This window comes from Haliotis rufescens, unplaced genomic scaffold, assembly GCF_023055435.1.
Source record: "Haliotis rufescens isolate VD_foot unplaced genomic scaffold, xgHalRufe1.0.p SCAF_69, whole genome shotgun sequence".
In the NCBI taxonomy this organism is placed as follows: domain Eukaryota; kingdom Metazoa; phylum Mollusca; class Gastropoda; order Lepetellida; family Haliotidae; genus Haliotis; species Haliotis rufescens.
The window spans coordinates 1,386,136-1,405,309 of NW_025964360.1; the positions used below are offsets into that span (position 1 = coordinate 1,386,136).

The window sequence follows — 19,174 nt, forward strand, 5'->3', positions numbered from 1 at the left end:
ACATCAACTCTTTTGTTGCCCTGAATGTGTTCCTCGTAATATTGCAACAGAATAAGGTCATGCAACTACGTTTTGTTTGTTTGTTTGTTTGTTGTTTAACGCCACACTCAGTAATATTCCAGCTATATGACGGTGGTGTAAATAATCGAGTCTGGACCAGACAATCCAGTAATTGACATCATGAGCATCGATCCACGCAATTGGGATACGATGACATGTATCAACCAAGTCAGCGAGTCTGACACCCGATCCCGTTAGTCGCCTCTTTCGACAAGCATAGTCGCCTTTAAAGGCAAGCATGGGTTGCTGAAATCCTATTCTATCCCGGATCTTCACGGGTCCGCGCAACTTCGAAATATATAGGAAATATTTTTAACAAGACAGCTTTGAAATCAGAGATACAAAGGATATCTCTCGCTAATTTCCATATCATCCTAAGTGCCTTCCCCCGACCATTACCTTATTTTAAACTCGAGGTCTCGGACAGATATTGGCTTTCGGAAAGATAGTTTGGGGGATAAGTGCATTAGCGAGAAATAGGCTGTACGTATCAAACGGATTCTAGGATGTCTCAGTCTATTGAGATGATCAGGCCAGTGTACCAAAAAACAATAATCCGTTGTTACAGATGATGCATCGTTCTTTGGTCAATCCCCCACACGAACAATTTATATGAACCCTCCTCACTCAATAAATAAATAAATAAATAAATAAATAAATAAATAAATAAATAAATAAATAAATAATAATAATAATAATAATAATAATAATAATAATAATAATGATGATGATGATGATATTGATGATGATGATGATGATGATGATGATGATGATGATGATGATGATGATGATCGGAACGTGATCAGGTTTTCATTGTTCCTGATCTCATATGAAAGTGAGTTTCACAGAACAGGTCCGACTTTCTGGAATGCTCTGACGCCGTAGATCCTGGCTGTTCTGGGAACTTGGAGCTAGAGGGGATTGTAAGTGGCTTGTCGATGCTAATGGGCAGCTTAAGACAGACTGGTAACAAACAATGGACTGACTTTTAGACATCTTCGAACATGTCTGGAACATTGTGTTTATCATATACTGTGCAACTCTGTTAATTCAGTTACGTTTAAGGAATGTGCGGATTAACGGACCACTGAAACATATGTATGTGTATAGTCGTTCCTGGAATCATCGTTGGGAAACGGGGTTTGATGTTCGCGACATATTATTATTATATATTCACACATATAATTACGCTGTTAGATTATGTCAGTTCTGAGTCTTTAATGAGATTGACATCTTCACAATTTTCCACATTTCAAGCCTCGTTGGTCTCGTTCGACAGAAATAGAACTATTACAGTGAACACGTTCTGGCAAAATTGTAAATGGATGTTAAAGGCGATTAACACCACATCACAGAATGAGAGTTATCACATTCAGTGTGCTAAGTTACCATAACAGTGACTTTGCTGGCATTTTAGTTACACAGTGCTCTTTGTCTTACACGTTGAATTCCTATAATTGAATTTATTTCGCTGACCACTATTGATTATATATCTTGTGGAGACTATAGTCTAAACCTCATTAATCCGAATACTCTTCATTCCGGACAAAAGGGGGCACGGGTGGCCTAGCCGTCTAAGGCGCCGCGATTCGCTGGGCAGAGTTGTGTCCCTTGGGCACGCCAGAAACCCGGTTCGCCCCGATTAAGTTTCTAGGTTTGTCAGCACCATACCCGCGCACGTGGGTTTCACCGAAGTGGTAAACGTCTGAGACCTGCATCACTTCGGCCTTTTCTCCCACATTAAGCTGACACGCCGTGATATAACTGGAATACTGTTAAAAGCGGCGTTAAACCCAATTCACTCACTCACTCATTCCGGACAATTAATATGGGGAAAAAACCTCTGTTCTTCCTCGTAGGAAAACCCCGGGGCCTTGAGAGGTTGTTGGATTCCTCATTATTTATTTTGTACTTACTGTATCCGCCAGTGGTTGGTGTTGTTGGGATCTGAGCAGAGATTGGGGTGTTTCAAGTTACCAGAGTACATTCCATTTACAGGCCTAACACTGGGCTATGGTGACAGCTGATGACCAAAAGATGACTCAATCAGACAAAGCATTATTAAGTTTTAAAAGCGAGAAATAGAATATTCACACAAATAGATACTAATCTTTTGATAAAAAATATGTAAGAGTTTAAAACCTGACAAGATTTTAAATGACATGTACGCTAATTAATGTTTTGAAATTGTATTGTCTTTGAACATTTATAGGGTTTTTTATAGCTTTAATTGTGTTTTTAATGGCATTATATTTTAATTATACTATGTATTCTTATTTGTCCATATATGTAGCCCATTGGTTGCGCGGAACTGGTGGCCCAGTCATCTGAAGCGCCGCAATTCGCTATGCAGAGTTGCGTCCCTTTGGAACGCCAGAAACCTATGATTGAGGGTTCAGTTACATGTAGGTTCTCTCCGATTATATTTCTAGGTTTGTTAGCAAAATAACCGTACAAATGAGTTTCAACGAAGTTGTAAACGTCCACGACCTGCATCACATCGGGCTTTCCTCCCACATTAAGCTAACACGCAGTGATATAACTGGACTATTGTAGGAAAGGGCGTTGAACCCAATTCACCCACTCGCTCCATGGTTTCACAGTCCATAGTGACGAGGTAGATTTAGTCTTTCTATAATTACACACTCAAGGCCGGAACAAGGGGATACCACATGTGACATGAGAGTGTGATAGTAGTCTGTCTCCCAGACCCAAGAGAATAAACTAAAGTCGATCCATCTAAAGTCTAGAATAATTTGGCAAGTCTAGATAGCCTCAGCTGCAGAGTTTGAACATTGTTCTGGGACCCATTTGAAGTTACTTTTTATATCGTAGCTATATATTATTAGACAAGACAACTTTATTTCTGGGACCAAAGGTCTTGGAGGAGGGTGGTCAAGTGGGTTGCAGGCAGGGGTCGGAAGAGTTGATCTTGATAGATACTGATGACCACATGTAACAAAGCATATTGTATTTCTTCGCGAACACCTGGTGTCATCACTGATTCATTCATATCATTTGCACAGTTTTGCCTCTTACGCCTTATGGAACTGTTTCGGTGGATAATCAAGACTGGTTATTCTCAAGCATGTATATTCATTTTAAACTTAGACGAGGGCACGTGACACAGTGTTTTAAATATGCATGATATGTCCTTGATCGAGATAAACGGTGTACATGTCTCCTGGCCTGCCTGTGTCGCCTTGAGTTTTCCTCTAATATTGACACACTAAAAAAAAAATAAAACAAAGAATATAAAATAAACCGATGTGATTAAATATTAAACATCAACACCAGAGAATAATCAATTTCGATTATCTACTGGTATCACTGGTCGTCAAAGGCTAAATAGTGGTGAAAATTATGTGAATGATCACTGAAAATAAGTCATGACACCAGGTGTTCGTTAAAAGAGAAAACACGTGCTGCTCTACCAGTAGCACCCACCACTCACTCAATTTGCACAAGGGAAAGACGTTTTTGTTGCCCCAGGCCACACAGCAGTACTCCTTCCATACGAAGGTAGCCTGTAAACAATTGATTCTTGACCAGGCAATCCCGTGATACGATAGCGCGTTTTTGTTTTTTTGGAACTGGAAACGATATGTTAAATTCAATTAGGTAATACTATGCTGCGAACAAGTGCAGAGATTCTGCAGATTACAAGTACAATAAAACACCAAAGTAACATGTTCTTTTCCAACACAGTAGGGAATAGGGGGAGCAGGTTTAATGTCTCGGCACAAACATTTCTTTTGTAGTTGACTCAGCATGATTTATAAATGCTACTGAGCTTATGATGAAACTCGGGAACTTCAGTCCACCAGCAGAAACATCGACCCAGTTCAAGCAAATATGAAACGTCCACGCCAGAGGCTCATTCGTCTCGATTATCTGCCGAAACAGATTCCATTGGGCGTCTGAGACCAAACTGTGCAAATTTATATGAATGAATCACTGACAATCCGTGATGACACCAGGTGTTCGCGAAGAAATACAATATGCTTTGTTACATGTGGTAACCATTATCTATCAAGATCAACTCTTCCGACCCCTCCCTGCAACCCACTTGACCACCATCCTCCAAGAACTTTGGTCCCAGAAATAAAGTTGTCTTGTCTAAGACAAAATAGTCTGAAATTCAGTTATGACACCAGGTGTTCGAGAAAAGGTTAAGGTAAAAATATATCGTAAAACCAAAACTGTACCGTGTTCTCGGGTAAATTCAACATACTCACTCATGAAACTTTAGGCGCTTTGCATGTATGGTCAATATCCTAACCGCAATAACGAACAGGTGGTATGTCGTTTCTTACTGAGAAATAAATGTCCCTCGTCGCTATTAATAAACAGCTCTACGAGTAGTTCTAGCTGTGCTTTCTTTCTATTTTGCGTGGGGACAGATACTTTCCGCGACCTATGTACTTCGATGAAACCATGTTAAAGCTGGCGTTATGTTGAAAATTAACCTTTGTATAATTAAGGTTAAAGTAATGTCATTCCGTATTAGAATTTTGTCCTAGGAACCTATCCTTGTCGTAAGAGGCGAACCAATTGGATAGGTGTCTTCATACCCCTACAGTGTGGAACGTTGGGTATACTATCAATCACTGGATCGTCCTGTCCAGATTCGACATGTACTAAAGGGCCAACGTGATGTGGCTGGGATGTTGCTGAATTGGGCGTTAAAATAACAAAGTTAACAATGTATCTACAAAGTTACTACATATAAACAAAATTTACAAAGTATCAAGAAAGTTTACAATCTGTCGACAAGGTTTACAATGATTAACAAAGTTTACAATGTATCAACAAAGTTTACAATCTGTCGACAAGGTTTACAATGATTAACAAAGTTACAATGATTAACAAAGTTTACAATGTATCAACAAAGTTTACAATCTATCAACAAGGTTTACAATGATTAACAAAGTTTACAATGTATCAACAAAGTTTACAATCTGTCGACAAGGTTTACAACGATTAACAAAGTTTACAATGTATCAACAAAGTTTACAATCTGTCGACAAGGTTTACAATGATTAACACAGTTACAATGATTAACAAAGTTTACAATGTATCAACAAAGTTTACAATCTATCAACAAAGTTTACAATGATTTACAAAGTTACAATGATCAACACAGTTACAATGACCAACAAAGTTTACAATGTATCAACAAAGTTTACAATATCTACCAACAAGGTTTACTATGATAAACAAAGTTTACAATGCTTAACAAAGTTACAATGATCAACAAAGTTTGCAATGTATCAACAAACTTAAGTTTACAATGATTAAAAAAGTTTACAATGATCAACACAGTTACAATGATTAACAAAGTTTACAATGTATCAACAAAGTTTACCATCTATCAACAAGGTTTACAATGATTAACAAAGTTTACAATAATCAACACTGTTACAATGATCAACAAAGTTTACAATGTATCAACAAAGTTTACAATCTATCAACAAGGTTTACAACGATTAACAAAGTTTACAATGATTAACAAAGTTACAATGATCAACAAAGTTTACAATGTATCAACAAAGTTTACAATGTATTAACAAGTTTACAGTGATTGACATAGTTACAATGATCAACAAAGTTTACAATGTATCAACAAAGTTTACAATTTATCAACAAGGTTTACAATGATTAACAAAGTTACAATGATCAACAAAGTTACAATGATCAACAAAGTTTACAATGTATCAACAAAACTTCCAATGATCAACACAGTTTACAATGATTATCAAAGTTTACAATGTATGAAGAAGTTTACAATGATCAACAACGTTTACAATATATCAACAAAATTTACAATCTATCAACAAGGTTTACAATGATTAACAAAGTTTACAATGTATCAACAAAGTTTACAATCTGTCGACAAGGTTTACAATGATTAACAAAGTTTACAATGTATCAACAAAGTTTACAATCTGTCGACAAGGTTTACAATGATTAACAAAGTTACAATGATTAACAAAGTTTACAATGTATCAACAAAGTTTACAATCTATCAACAAGGTTTACAATGATTAACAAAGTTTACAATGTATCAACAAAGTTTACAATCTGTCGACAAGGTTTACAACGATTAACAAAGTTTACAATGTATCAACAAAGTTTACAATCTGTCGACAAGGTTTACAATGATTAACACAGTTACAATGATTAACAAAGTTTACAATGTATCAACAAAGTTTACAATCTATCAACAAAGTTTACAATGATTTACAAAGTTACAATGATCAACACAGTTACAATGACCAACAAAGTTTACAATGTATCAACAAAGTTTACAATATCTACCAACAAGGTTTACTATGATAAACAAAGTTTACAATGCTTAACAAAGTTACAATGATCAACAAAGTTTGCAATGTATCAACAAACTTAAGTTTACAATGATTAAAAAAGTTTACAATGATCAACACAGTTACAATGATTAACAAAGTTTACAATGTATCAACAAAGTTTACCATCTATCAACAAGGTTTACAATGATTAACAAAGTTTACAATAATCAACACTGTTACAATGATCAACAAAGTTTACAATGTATCAACAAAGTTTACAATCTATCAACAAGGTTTACAACGATTAACAAAGTTTACAATGATTAACAAAGTTACAATGATCAACAAAGTTTACAATGTATCAACAAAGTTTACAATGTATTAACAAGTTTACAGTGATTGACATAGTTACAATGATCAACAAAGTTTACAATGTATCAACAAAGTTTACAATTTATCAACAAGGTTTACAATGATTAACAAAGTTACAATGATCAACAAAGTTACAATGATCAACAAAGTTTACAATGTATCAACAAAACTTCCAATGATCAACACAGTTTACAATGATTATCAAAGTTTACAATGTATGAAGAAGTTTACAATGATCAACAACGTTTACAATATATCAACAAAATTTACAATGATCAACAAAGTTTCAACAAAATTTACTTCATATCAAGAAAAGTTACAATGTACCAGCAAAGTTCACAATGTATCAACAAAGTTTACAATGTTTCAGCGATATTTACAATGCATCAACACACTTTACAAGGCGCGGCGATAGCGCTACATCGGGTAATAAAAAGCCTGTGCCCGAAGCCAGCAACAAACATCGTTTTAAGCGTTATGTGGACTTATCCGACTTGGTGTTAGGCATGATCCAAAAATGATAGTTGCGCAACGTCGTATTACGAGTTTCAGATGTTCATTAAAAACAGTACAAACTTGCAACATACTTTGCAAACGTGCAATCATCAACACACGTATGCGTCCACACGTTGCCCGACCTAAACGGAGTACGCACGCATAGACATATTGCCCAAGAAGGCTCAACTCTGAGCAGAACATCTCACAGCCGACGACAAAACGACCACTGTGTCTCGCGACCCTGCGCCGAGACTACTGAAAACTTATTAGTGGGACATGTGTGGTCTGATCGTAGTATTTAGCACACCAAAGTGTATTATTTGACTCGTGCCGTGTTCTCCCACTGATGAGAACATTTCCGACCAAGCTTTCGATCCCCTAATTTGCACGATCAATAGTGCAGCCGCCATATTGAATACCATGCGGCGGTTGACACGCGCATTCGTCCCGCACGCGGGAAAGGATTAGGTTCATTACTACCCTCGCTCGGCACACGCGAGCAGTGGTATTCGGCTGCCATGCCAGCCATGGCATTACCCGCGCGATATCGAGCTAAAGACAGATCCGCTAGAAGACCACAATTACTGGAGCCTATACCATCAACGCAACACAAACTGAAGGATAGAGTCGGTAGGACGCCTAAGCAGGCAATGTAGAGACCGTTGGTTGATCGAGGTCCGTGGGCATGTTCAGCATGACGGCACGGTAAACGGAAGTTGAACTTCATATGCGACCGTGGCTTGGTTTTCGTTTTGAAATACGGAGTTTCTTCGGACGAGATTTAAACATGAACAGGTTTGGTGTAGCATATAAGACTTGTGCCAATCACATTCATCCAGGGATTATGGTGTTGGGACTTCGTTTCGAGCAACCAACAAAAATTACTTAGGAATTTCGTAGGGTAAGTTTTCCATGTGTCTGACGTTAAATACGAATTTACTTCTTAGCCCGAATGAATTAATATTAACGGGTATTAGTACAGCACAGTTTTTTATGCAGATTGCCATTTTAAATCCCAAAATATTTTATGGATTAGATGTTTTAATAATGATCTGTTTGCACGCCCGTGACATTTAAACAAATGAACATACTTCAAAAGAATATCAACTTAGTATTGAATTATTAAATGTAAGTAGCGTTCTTCGACGAGGTATTTGCAAATTGATCAAAGGCTTTGGAAGGGTTGTATTTAGGTTAGAAAGAATTCCGTTGTATATGTTGTATGTATTTTTTGTATGATTGCATCGATTTAGACTCCCCATCGGCTACTTTCGATTTTAGGAATACAGTTTTTCAACAGTGTTAGCATGTACCACCTGTATGTAGTCTTAGCAGACGTGCATTCTTTTGTTAATGTACCAAAGAGTTGCTGTCAATATGAGCGTCTGATAAATCATTATTAAATTGTTTGGTTCAATGTCTCACGAATACATTCTAAGAACTGGCAAATAACGTGGGCAGTGAAATTCCGTTATTCCGGGGGTACCGGGTAACGAATATGTTGTGTAGACTTTCTTGACTGTAAACGTGTAGGAAACTAAAAATTCCGGACGAACGTTGTTCATCTGTACAACAAAGTTAGGTGAAATCTTTCTATTTAAATTTGTATTAAAATGATGGTTAAAACACCGAACATGAGCGTATTGCTTTAATTACATATACCTTGAGATTAACAAAGCCTTACCGTTCGTACACAAACAAGTACAAAACCGGTATTGGTGTCGGGTAGAAGGACCACATGGGCACTCGGGTAGGTGTCGGCTAGAGGGGGCACTCGGGTAGGTGTCGGCTAGAGGTAGCACAGGGGCACTCGGGTAGGTGTCGGCTAGAGGTAGCACAGGGGTACGTGTCGGCTAGAGGCAGCACAGGGGCACTCGGGTAGGTGTCGGCTAGAGGTAGCACAGGGGCACACGGGTAGGTGTCGGCTAGAGGTAGCACAGGGGCACACGGGTAGGTGTCGGCTAGAGGTAGCACAGGGGCACACGGGTAGGTGTCGGCTAGAGGTAGCACAGGGGCACTCGGGTAGGTGTCGGCTAGAGGTAGCACAGGGGCACACGGGTAGGTGTCGGCTAGAGGTAGCACAGGGGCACACGGGTAGGTGTCGGCTAGAGGTAGCACAGGGGCACACGGGTAGGTGTCGGTTAGAGGGGGCACTCGGGTAGGTGTCGGTTAGAGGGGGCACTCGGGTAGGTGTCGGTTAGAGGGGGCACAGGGGCACACGGGTAGGTGTCTGTTAGAGGGGGCACTCGGGTAGGTGTCGGTTAGAGGTAGCACAGGGGCACTCGGGTAGGTGTCGGTTAGAGGGGGCACACGGGTAGGTGTCGGTTAGAGGGGGCACTCGGGTAGGTGTCGGTAAGAGGGGGTACTCGGGTAAGTGTCGGTTAGAGGGACCACATGGGCACTCGGGTAGGTGTCGGCTAGAGGGGTACACGGGTAGGTGTCAGCTTGAGGGGGCACTCGGGTTGGTGTCGGCTAGAGGGGGCACTCGGGTAGGTGTCGGCTAGAGGGGCACTCGGGTAGGTGTCGGCTAGAGGGGGCACTCGGGTAGATGTCGGTTAGAGGGGGCACTCGGTTAGGTGTCGGCTAGAGGGGGCACTCGGGTAGGTGTCGGGTAGAGAGAGCGCAGGGGCACACGGGTAGGTGTCAGCTAGAGGAGACACTCTGGTAGGTGTCGGCTAGAGGGGGCACTCGGGTAGGTGTCGGTTAGAGGGGGCACTCGGGTAGGTGTCGGCTAGAGGGGGCACTCGGGTAGGTGTCGGCTAGAGGGGGCACTCGGGTAGGTGTCGGCTAGAGGGGGCACTCGGGTAGGTGTCGGCTAGAGGGGGCACTCGGGTAGGTGTCGGCTAGAGGGGGCACTCGGGTAGGTGTCGGTTAGAGGGGGCACTCGGGTAGGTGTCAGCTTGAGGGGCACTCGGGTAGGTGTCGGCTAGAGGGGGCACTCGGGTAGGTGTCGGCTAGAGGGGACACAGGGGCACACGGGTAGGTGTCCACCCGGATTGTGAATGGCTTATCGTGGAGAGCTCTCTTTTTACACCAATTTTCGGCAACACATTTTGCACAGACCTCGCCCAAAACTTGATTCGTCAGTGCAGTTCAGTACACAACACACGCTACATGTTCCTGTGTATATGTAATCTCGACAGGGAGGTGATATACTTCCAAAACATCATACAATACGTCATTCTGTCTGAAATACACATGAACAATGTTTACTGTTAATATTCACATTTACGTTTTGATGCATGAAAACAATATGCTTATGTATTATTCATTATGTATTTCCAAACTCAAATCTGCATATTAAACATGCACACACATTCATTTATGCAAGTTTGAGTGTAAGAAATTAATATGAAAATACGCACAAGTAACCCTTGAGTGCGTTATATCACAACCCGCACTTAGTATTATTTTGTCTAACATCGGCCTCCGTGTTACACATTCTTTGTACAACACGCTTATACCTCGTACACAACAATAATTGTGTTATATCACAACCAACACTTTGTTTTATTTTGTCTAACATCGGCCTCCGTGTTACACATCCTTTATACAACACGCTTATACCTCGTACACAACAATAATTGTTTGTAGTTCCAAACCAAGCGTATCAACCATATTAACTGTACAAAGTTCATGTATCCCAGTATTATACAATTGGATATTCGTCAATGTACACATATATTAGTCACGATAACGACGAGTGAGTGAGTGAGTGAGTACGGTTTTACGCCGATTTTAGCAATATTCCAGCAATATCACGGCGGGGACACCAGAAATGGGCTTCACACATTGTTCCAATGTCGGGAATCGAACCCGGGTCTTTGGCGTGACGAGCGAACGCTTTAACCACTAGGCTACCTGACCGCCCCGATAGGGAAGAGATGTTGCAAGTGTTAGAGGACAACCTACACCGTAGCGCGTATCGCGCCGGGTTATAGATATATGATTTGCAATGCTGTATCCGAAAAAATGGAACTTGAATACAAAGAAATAAGAATTGTCACGTGAGATTTGTTCATCAGGAAATGTTATTTCGATCATAGAATAATCTATTCGAAAACTGTTTTGTAAAATATGAATTACTATTTACTTTTCATGATACTATCACTATCGTGAACAAGAAGAAACATTTTAAGATGTTTTTTGGAGGCAGAGGTGTCTTATGACAATCATGTTGGACTCTGGACCAATAAAACACACACACACACACACACACACACCGCGCACACACACACACACCGCACACACACACACACACACACACACACACACACACACACACACACACACACACACACACACACACACACACACGGGCCACTCTTCGCCCATGGGCCACACTTCATAGTGTAAATATTGAGTTTTTGAACTGGGCAAAGACCGTAGAGTTTCTGGACTATTGGGTTTCCAGAATTAAAATGGGACGTGTTAATAGTTGTATATAGTGGTCAGAGTTACAATATGTTCCCCTGCACCTTATTCCTTGTACTTAGAGGTGACTAAATTGAATGGGATGATCACGGCTCGCTTGACTGCGTGTCAGATCACACCAATATATTTAAATGACATTGTATTAACCCTCGTTACAGTCAAGAGAGAGTTGACATGAATTTTAACTTCGTTTCCGTTCTTCAAATGTTTGAAATGGCTTTTTCAGAAGCTCGTTTTCCTACTACTCGGAACCTTGCTCATAATATCAACCACCGGTTTTGTCAGTTCCTGAATTGATTATTTACAGGTCTCCGTCATATAAGTGGAATATCTTTGCCTGCGGCGTTACAAAACAAACAAACAAAATGTCTTGCGCTTAGTTCTTGCGTATCCCGTGTGTGTCAACATGACTGCAATGCTTGCTTGCTTTTTTCCTAAAAAAAACTCATGCTCATAGGTGTTCATGGCTTCAAGCTTCATCACTGAAGTATTCATGATTGATCCACCGATATTCTCAACGGAGGAAAGAGAATGTAGCGACCCTTGCAGCTAAGCAACTTTTGTCGTCGTTGTCACGTTTATTTCGAAATATAAACACTCAAGAAAAACATTTGTTGTAACTTGATCGATGCATTTTTATTAAAATTCCCAAAGTTTCACTGTCATGTAAAAGTTATTTTGTAAAAAGTTCATGATAAAAACTCGGAGCAGGATAAAAGTATCAAATATTAATTTCCGGCGCGGCTTTGCAGAAACGTGTCGGGTGTCAGTGTAAAAAGACAAAACCAAAATAAATGTGTTCGTCAAAAAAGTTGAGATAGCAAAATATATACATGAACATGAAGGAGCTACATCATCAATACGACAGTGATGCACAATTCTATACATCCGCTTCTGTTCATGAACCGATTTCAACTATCAACGAAAGGGAACCCCGTTTATCCGAACGCGGTGTTCCTTTTGGAATCAGCACATCTGTTTATGAACAGATCGTTACCACCAACGAAAGGAAACCCCGTTTATCCGAACGTGATGTTCCTTTTGGAATCGACACATCTGTTTATGAACCGATTGTAACCATCAACGAAAGGGAACCCCGTTTATCCGAACGTGGTGTTCATTTTGGAATCAGCACATCTGTTTATGAACCTATCGTTACCACCAACGAAAGGGAACCCCGTTTATCCGAACGTGGTGTTCCTTTTGGAATCATCACATCTGTTTGTTAACCGATCGTTACTACCAACGAAAGGGAACCCCGATTATCCGAACGTGGTGTTCCTTGTGGAATCAGCACATCTGTTTATGAACCGATTGTAACCACCAACGAAAGGGAACCCCGTTAATCCGAACGTGATGTTCCTTGTGGAATCGACACATCTGTTGATGAACCGATCGTTACCATCAACGAAAGGGAACCCCGTTTATCCGAACGTGATGTTCCTTTTGGAATCGGCACATCTGTTTATGAACCGAGTGTAACCATCAACGAAAGGGAACCCCGTTTATCCGAACGTGATGTTCCTTTTGGAATCAGCACATCTGTTTATGAACCGATCGTTACCATCAACGAAAGGGAACCCCGTTTATCCGAAAGTGGTGTTCCTTGTGGACTCGACCGGAATAACAAATCAATGTGATAGAGTAGTGTCCTTTAGAAAAAAGTAGACGAGTTCAACAGTAGACGTTCAGAAAGCAGGTTGGCCATAATGGAGTCATGGGTAAAGAGATTTCCCTGCATTTGTGCATTTAGAACATTGCATTTGTGAATAGGAATTCGAAGCAATGCACCTAGAACGTGTTTTGCTATCTACAATTATATCAAATTCAATTCAATTAAGTTTCGCACATCATTCTTTGTCTCTGTTAGCAATATATCATGAACGAACCCATCTGAAATTTAATTTAGTGATAGGTAGTCATGTATGTAAATTATTTGGAAGTATCATATGTTTAGATTGGCCGCGCTAATAACGCATCCTGTTTGTAAACGTGTCTTTTTATGAGTACAGTGAAACTTTCTTTGTCCGGACCTCATTAATTCGGGAACCTCGTATTGCGGACAATTACTGTTTGGTCCATCAAATCTTAAATGGGCATGAGTCTTAAATGCCTAAAACATTTCACAAAGAACGCGCCAACCTCAGCAATGGTATTACACATAATATACTTATTTTACAAAGAGCTTTAAGTACAAAAAACCTACTTCACATTTACTTATGTTTACGATTTATCAATACAGATTGATTAATATCCCTCCGCTTATCATAGAATACGCATAACCATGTGTCATTAACAGTCCTATCTCTAAAATGTGTTTTAATTTCAAAGGATATGAAACGAGATATCTTAGGAACAATCTGTCTTACTTCGAATTGATTTATTTATAGTCCTATTTGAAAAGGAGAAGTGGGAAGGGAGTACTCAAGTTGAGAAAGCGTTCGCCCGTATCGCCGGCCCTGGTTTTATTCCCATGTGATTAAACTTAGTCAATGGTGACACTGCTATACCTCGTAATGGTATTGCTTCAATAATACTAAGAGCTCAAAAACCCAGTGAACCACTCTATTTGTAAATGTTTTCATTACTTTTATTATGTGTTTTGGTCTTTTTCATATAATTTATATAATCAAGCTGATCGTTTGAAAATAAACCTTTCCGTGCCACAGTATATTATTCTTTTTATTGCTGTCGTCGGTATTATCAATATTGACGTTGTTGTCAATGACACTGTTACTCGGACGATAACGTTCTGGTTGAAATCATACGGATTAAAATATTACGATTATTATTCAACGACTTATTGTTATGGAGTAAAGCATCTTAACGTATATGTACATCTCTAACGGGCGGTGGCCTTGTGGGTAAAGCGTTCTGCCGTCACCCCGAAACCCGGGTTCGATTCCTCACATGGGACCGATGTGTCTGGTGTTGTCGTCGTGATACAGCTGGGACATAGTGAAGTTAAACCTCATCCACACTCACTCCTAGCTATGATGAACATGTTCAGCCTTTCAGGAACACTTGTTGCCATGTCTGTTCCTGCATGGTTTTCATGGAGCAAATTACCATGTCTGTTCCTGTATGGTTGCCATGAAGCAAATTACCATGTCTGTTCCTGTATGGTTTTCATGAAGTATGTTGCCATGTCTGTTCCTGTATGGTTTTCATGAAGCATGTTACCATGTCTGTTCCTGTATGGTTTTCATGAAGCATGTTACCATGTCTGTTCCTGTATGGTTTTCATGAAGCATGTTACCATGTCTGTTCCTGCATGGTTTTCATGAAGCATGTTACCATGTCTGTTCCTGCATGGTTTTCATTAAGCATGTTACCATGTCTGTCCCTGTATGGTTTTCATGAAGCATGTTACCATGTCTGTTCCTGCATGGTTTTCATGAAGCAAATTGACATGTCTGTTCCTGTATGGTTTTCATGAAGCATGTTACCATGTCTGTTCCTGTATGGTTTTCATGAAGCATGTAACCATGTCTTTTCCTGCATGGTTTTCATTAAGCATGTTACCATGTCTGTTCCTGCATGGTTTTCATGAAGCATGTTACCATGTCTGTTCCTGCATGGTTTTCATTAAGCATGTTACCATGTCTGTCCCTGTATGGTTTTCATGAAGCATGTTACCATGTCTGTTCCTGCATGGTTTTCATGAAGCAAATTGACATGTCTGTTCCTGTATGGTTTTCATGAAGCATGTTACCATGTCTGTTCCTGTATGGTTTTCATGAAGCATGTAACCATGTCTTTTCCTGCATGGTTTTCATGAAGCATGTTACCATGTCTGTTCCTGCATGGTTTTCATGAAGCATGTTGCCATGTCTGTTCCTGCATGATTTTCATGAAGCAAATTGACATGTCTGTTCATGCATGGTTTTCATGAAGCATGTTACCATGTCTGTTCCTGTATGGTTTTCATGAAGCATGTTGCCATGTCTGTTCCTGCATGGTTTTCATGAAGCATGTTACCATGTCTGTTCCTGCATGGTTTTCATGAAGCAAATTGACATGTCTGTTCCTGTATGGTTTTCATGAAGCATGTTGCCATGTCTGTTCCTGCATGGTTTTCATGAAGCAAATTGACATGTCTGTTCCTGCATGGTTTTCATGAAGCATGTTGCCATGTCTGTTCCTGTATGGTTTTCATGAAGCATAAAACATCATAACTAGGATATGAACAAAATCCATCTTTCCACAGCTGACACCTCAGATTTGTTTCTGCCCCGGGCTGTTACAGCCTGCGACACCGGCAGGGGATTATCCGTGTTTATGTCAGTGCCGCACACCCACCTGGCTATTCTGATGAATCACATCGACCATAAACTTACAACGAACACACAGCGTGAATCTACGATTTACCCGCAGTTGTTATGTATACAGGATGTTACGCTCAGGGTCCTGTTAGTATTTGCACTGATACCATCACGTGACATAAGCTGGTGTTAGTGTGTCATACGAGATTGTCTCTACCAGGATGGGCAGATGATTAATATAATATCATCATTCAGACACGTTTTTCGGTCTGTTTACTTTATGTATTGGTGCTATTATGTAGAACGCACCCACAACAACCGTATTCGACGTAATAAGCGCCCAGGGCGCTCTCAAAATTAGAAATAGGGGCCTCTTATTAGAATATTATTTTGGTGAAAAAAAGATGAAAGATAACTTTCGTGGTTTATGCTGACAGCCTGAAATGTGTATGTACCACAGATATATTTTTCCAGAATTTAATTACCCATAATTAAGGTGCATATAACACACGAGTGCGTATTATACGCGAATAAATAAGTCTTGTGTACATTGATCAATCGGAAGGGGTGCTTATTAGGATTGTTCACTAGCCAATAATTTAGCAAATATCGCCGTGGGCGCATATTAGAGCGGGGTGCTTATTACGTCGAATACGGTATTTATTTTATGATGAAATATTTATTCTGCCGTGACAACAAACAAAGCGCTAGTGTAGTGTGGATACACTTTGATCATGGCCTGGACAGTTAATGTATTGGTGTATGTATTGACCACATTAAGAGTAGAAACAGATAAAGGTATCACTCGGTGTGCCAATACGATAAACTTTGAATGCTAATGGAACACACCCAGTGTTATCAAATTACGCTCTTATTTCATTATGCTTAGTCCATTTTTATGACGTTTTACACGTTGTAGTTTATGAACCGCCCATCCATTGCCATTTTCGACAATGGCCACTTCGACCCTTAAGCTTAAAGAAAACAAATAAAATAATTTCAGAATGTCGTGGATAATGTCATATAAGATCTCTAGAGTCGAGAGAACGGCTTTCTCTTAAAATACTGGGTTCGAATCCCGATTTTCCACTATTTTATGTTTCTAGGTTTGTCAGCACCATACCAGTGCGCGTGGGTTTCCCCAAAGTGGCAACCATCTGCATCACTTCGGGCTTTCTTTTTCCTTCACATTAAGCGACACGCCGTGATATAACTGGGGTACTGTTAAACTCACTCACCACTAACTCACTCCTTTTAAATACTGATATGAATAATGCAACTTTATTTCAGTCATAAAATGCATGCCCATTCATATAAATTTCACAGATTTTTGTCTTTTACGCCCAAGGGAAATCTGTTGCGGTAGATATTCGAGTCTGTATATCTCTGGCGTTGACGTCTTAGATCTAAAAGCTATTGAATAGGAATGAATATAACGATGAAAACATGGATATTTCCTTGTCTCAAAGTAGTAAGATAGCATGGCGACCTCCGGCTAATAGCAGATAAGACATTTAAGGGCTGACATGAAGGCATTACGAGGTGAGGTGAGGTGAAATTGGGTTTAACGTCGCGTCCAAGATTATTGCACTTATATAGCGACGTGCATGCACGTGTATGTGTGTGTGTGGCTGCTTGTACTAGTCCGGACTGATGCCGATTTATAGTGCTAGCTCACTGAGACACCATGCCGCAGTTTAACATGAATACCCAACTCAGACATGGTATACTGACTCCGAGCCGACCAGTCCTTGTTTTAGCCCCTTAATGCCGAGCGCCAGACGGGGTAACAACAAGTACCATCTTTTAACGTCTTTTGGTATGACGCGGCCGGGGATCGAACCCCGGACCTTCCGCTCTCCGGGAGGACGCTCTACCACAAGACCACGGAGGCGGCAGGGAAGGCATTACGAATGTAGCGTCATTGGAAGTGTGAAACAAAGGCGAAAGGGGGCTTACGGGTGAGCTGCCTTACCCTTACACCACCTCTCTTTATTTGCTAAAACTCACGATTGATTGCAATGGCAAAGAATCACTGCACACGGCTTCACGTTAACAAAATTGCACAGCGATGTGGCTAAATGAACGCTGTAACGTTGAAAATGTGACGTCAGTTGTAGATAACGTAATTGTAAACCCACACGTTCCAAGGTCGTTCAACAGAAACCGCTTGGCGACGGCAGTGATATGGCCGCTGTGACACATCTCACCAAGATATTTTGGTTTAAGCGTAGTAACATGTTTTATCTGAGATGATCCTTCACTGATAATGTTGTGATGTTTCACACCCGGTTGCCATTTCTCAGTGAATGGTCCTAGATTAGCCAAGGATACATTGAACGTTAGCGAGTAATTTGCTCTGGCACAGCCATATTCAATTTGTTAGTGTGCACTTTTTATGAATCCTTCCGCGTTTCAATACATTATTTCTACTCTTGGTAAACGTGAACTCTTATCCAGTGTGGACTTTGCCTTACGAACGTTTTCTCTGCACATGTACTCAGCAGACATAGTTCAAAGTTTAGTTTCAACAAAATCAAAACACTTACTTTTTAATGAAAATTGTGTGAGTGGCGGGTTCTACCGGTAGAACAGGACATGGTTACCCTTTTAGCGAACAGCTGGTGTCATCACTGATTTATCTGTGATCCGTTCATATAATTTGCATTGTTGTTTTCTTGCTTTCTGCGCCCTGTGTAATATGCTTATGCAGATAATTGAGACTGATTGTTCTCTGGTGTTGACAATTTATAGTTACATCGATATACTTATTGTGTGTTAAAACAAATAAGAAGAATTTAAGGGTTTTTGCGGTTTAGGGTAGCAAGTCACGCGATTGGTCGGGAACACCTGTATGTAGTGAGTGGGATTTTACGGCGCTTTGAACAACTTCTCGCACGTGCTGCCAACTAAATGTGTGAGGGGAGATGAAAGTGACACAGCATTTGAACGTCATTGGAGGAACACAATAACACGGACATGGTGCTAACGAACTGATGACCAAAATCAGGGAAAAACTTGGATTCGAACTCGTGATCATAGGATCTTGGCACATCAGGGGAGGTGAAATGGGGTTTAACGTCGCGTCCAAGATTATTGCACTTATATAGCGACGTGCATGTACGTGTGTGTGTTTGTGTGGCTGCTTGAACTAGTCCAAACTGATGCCGATTTATAGTGCTAGCTCACTGAGACACCATGCCGCAGTTTAACATGAATACCCCACTCAGACATAGC

At 40.4% G+C, this 19,174-nt stretch overlaps 1 protein-coding gene across 6 annotated transcripts in view; it reads left to right on the top strand.

The window, feature by feature from the left end:
• Positions 1-19,174, top strand: part of LOC124148703 (5-hydroxytryptamine receptor-like) — a 205,527-nt gene that overhangs the window by 131,189 nt on the left and 55,164 nt on the right. For 2 of the 6 annotated variants that reach the window (XM_048387264.1, XM_046519941.2), the window contains exon 1: positions 7,635-8,139. The exons of the other annotated variants lie outside the window; for them this stretch is intronic. The gene's annotated coding sequence lies outside the window, so the exon portion shown is untranslated. Of the gene's footprint in view, positions 1-7,634; positions 8,140-19,174 lie in introns of those variants that run through there. 6 annotated transcript variants of the gene reach the window in all.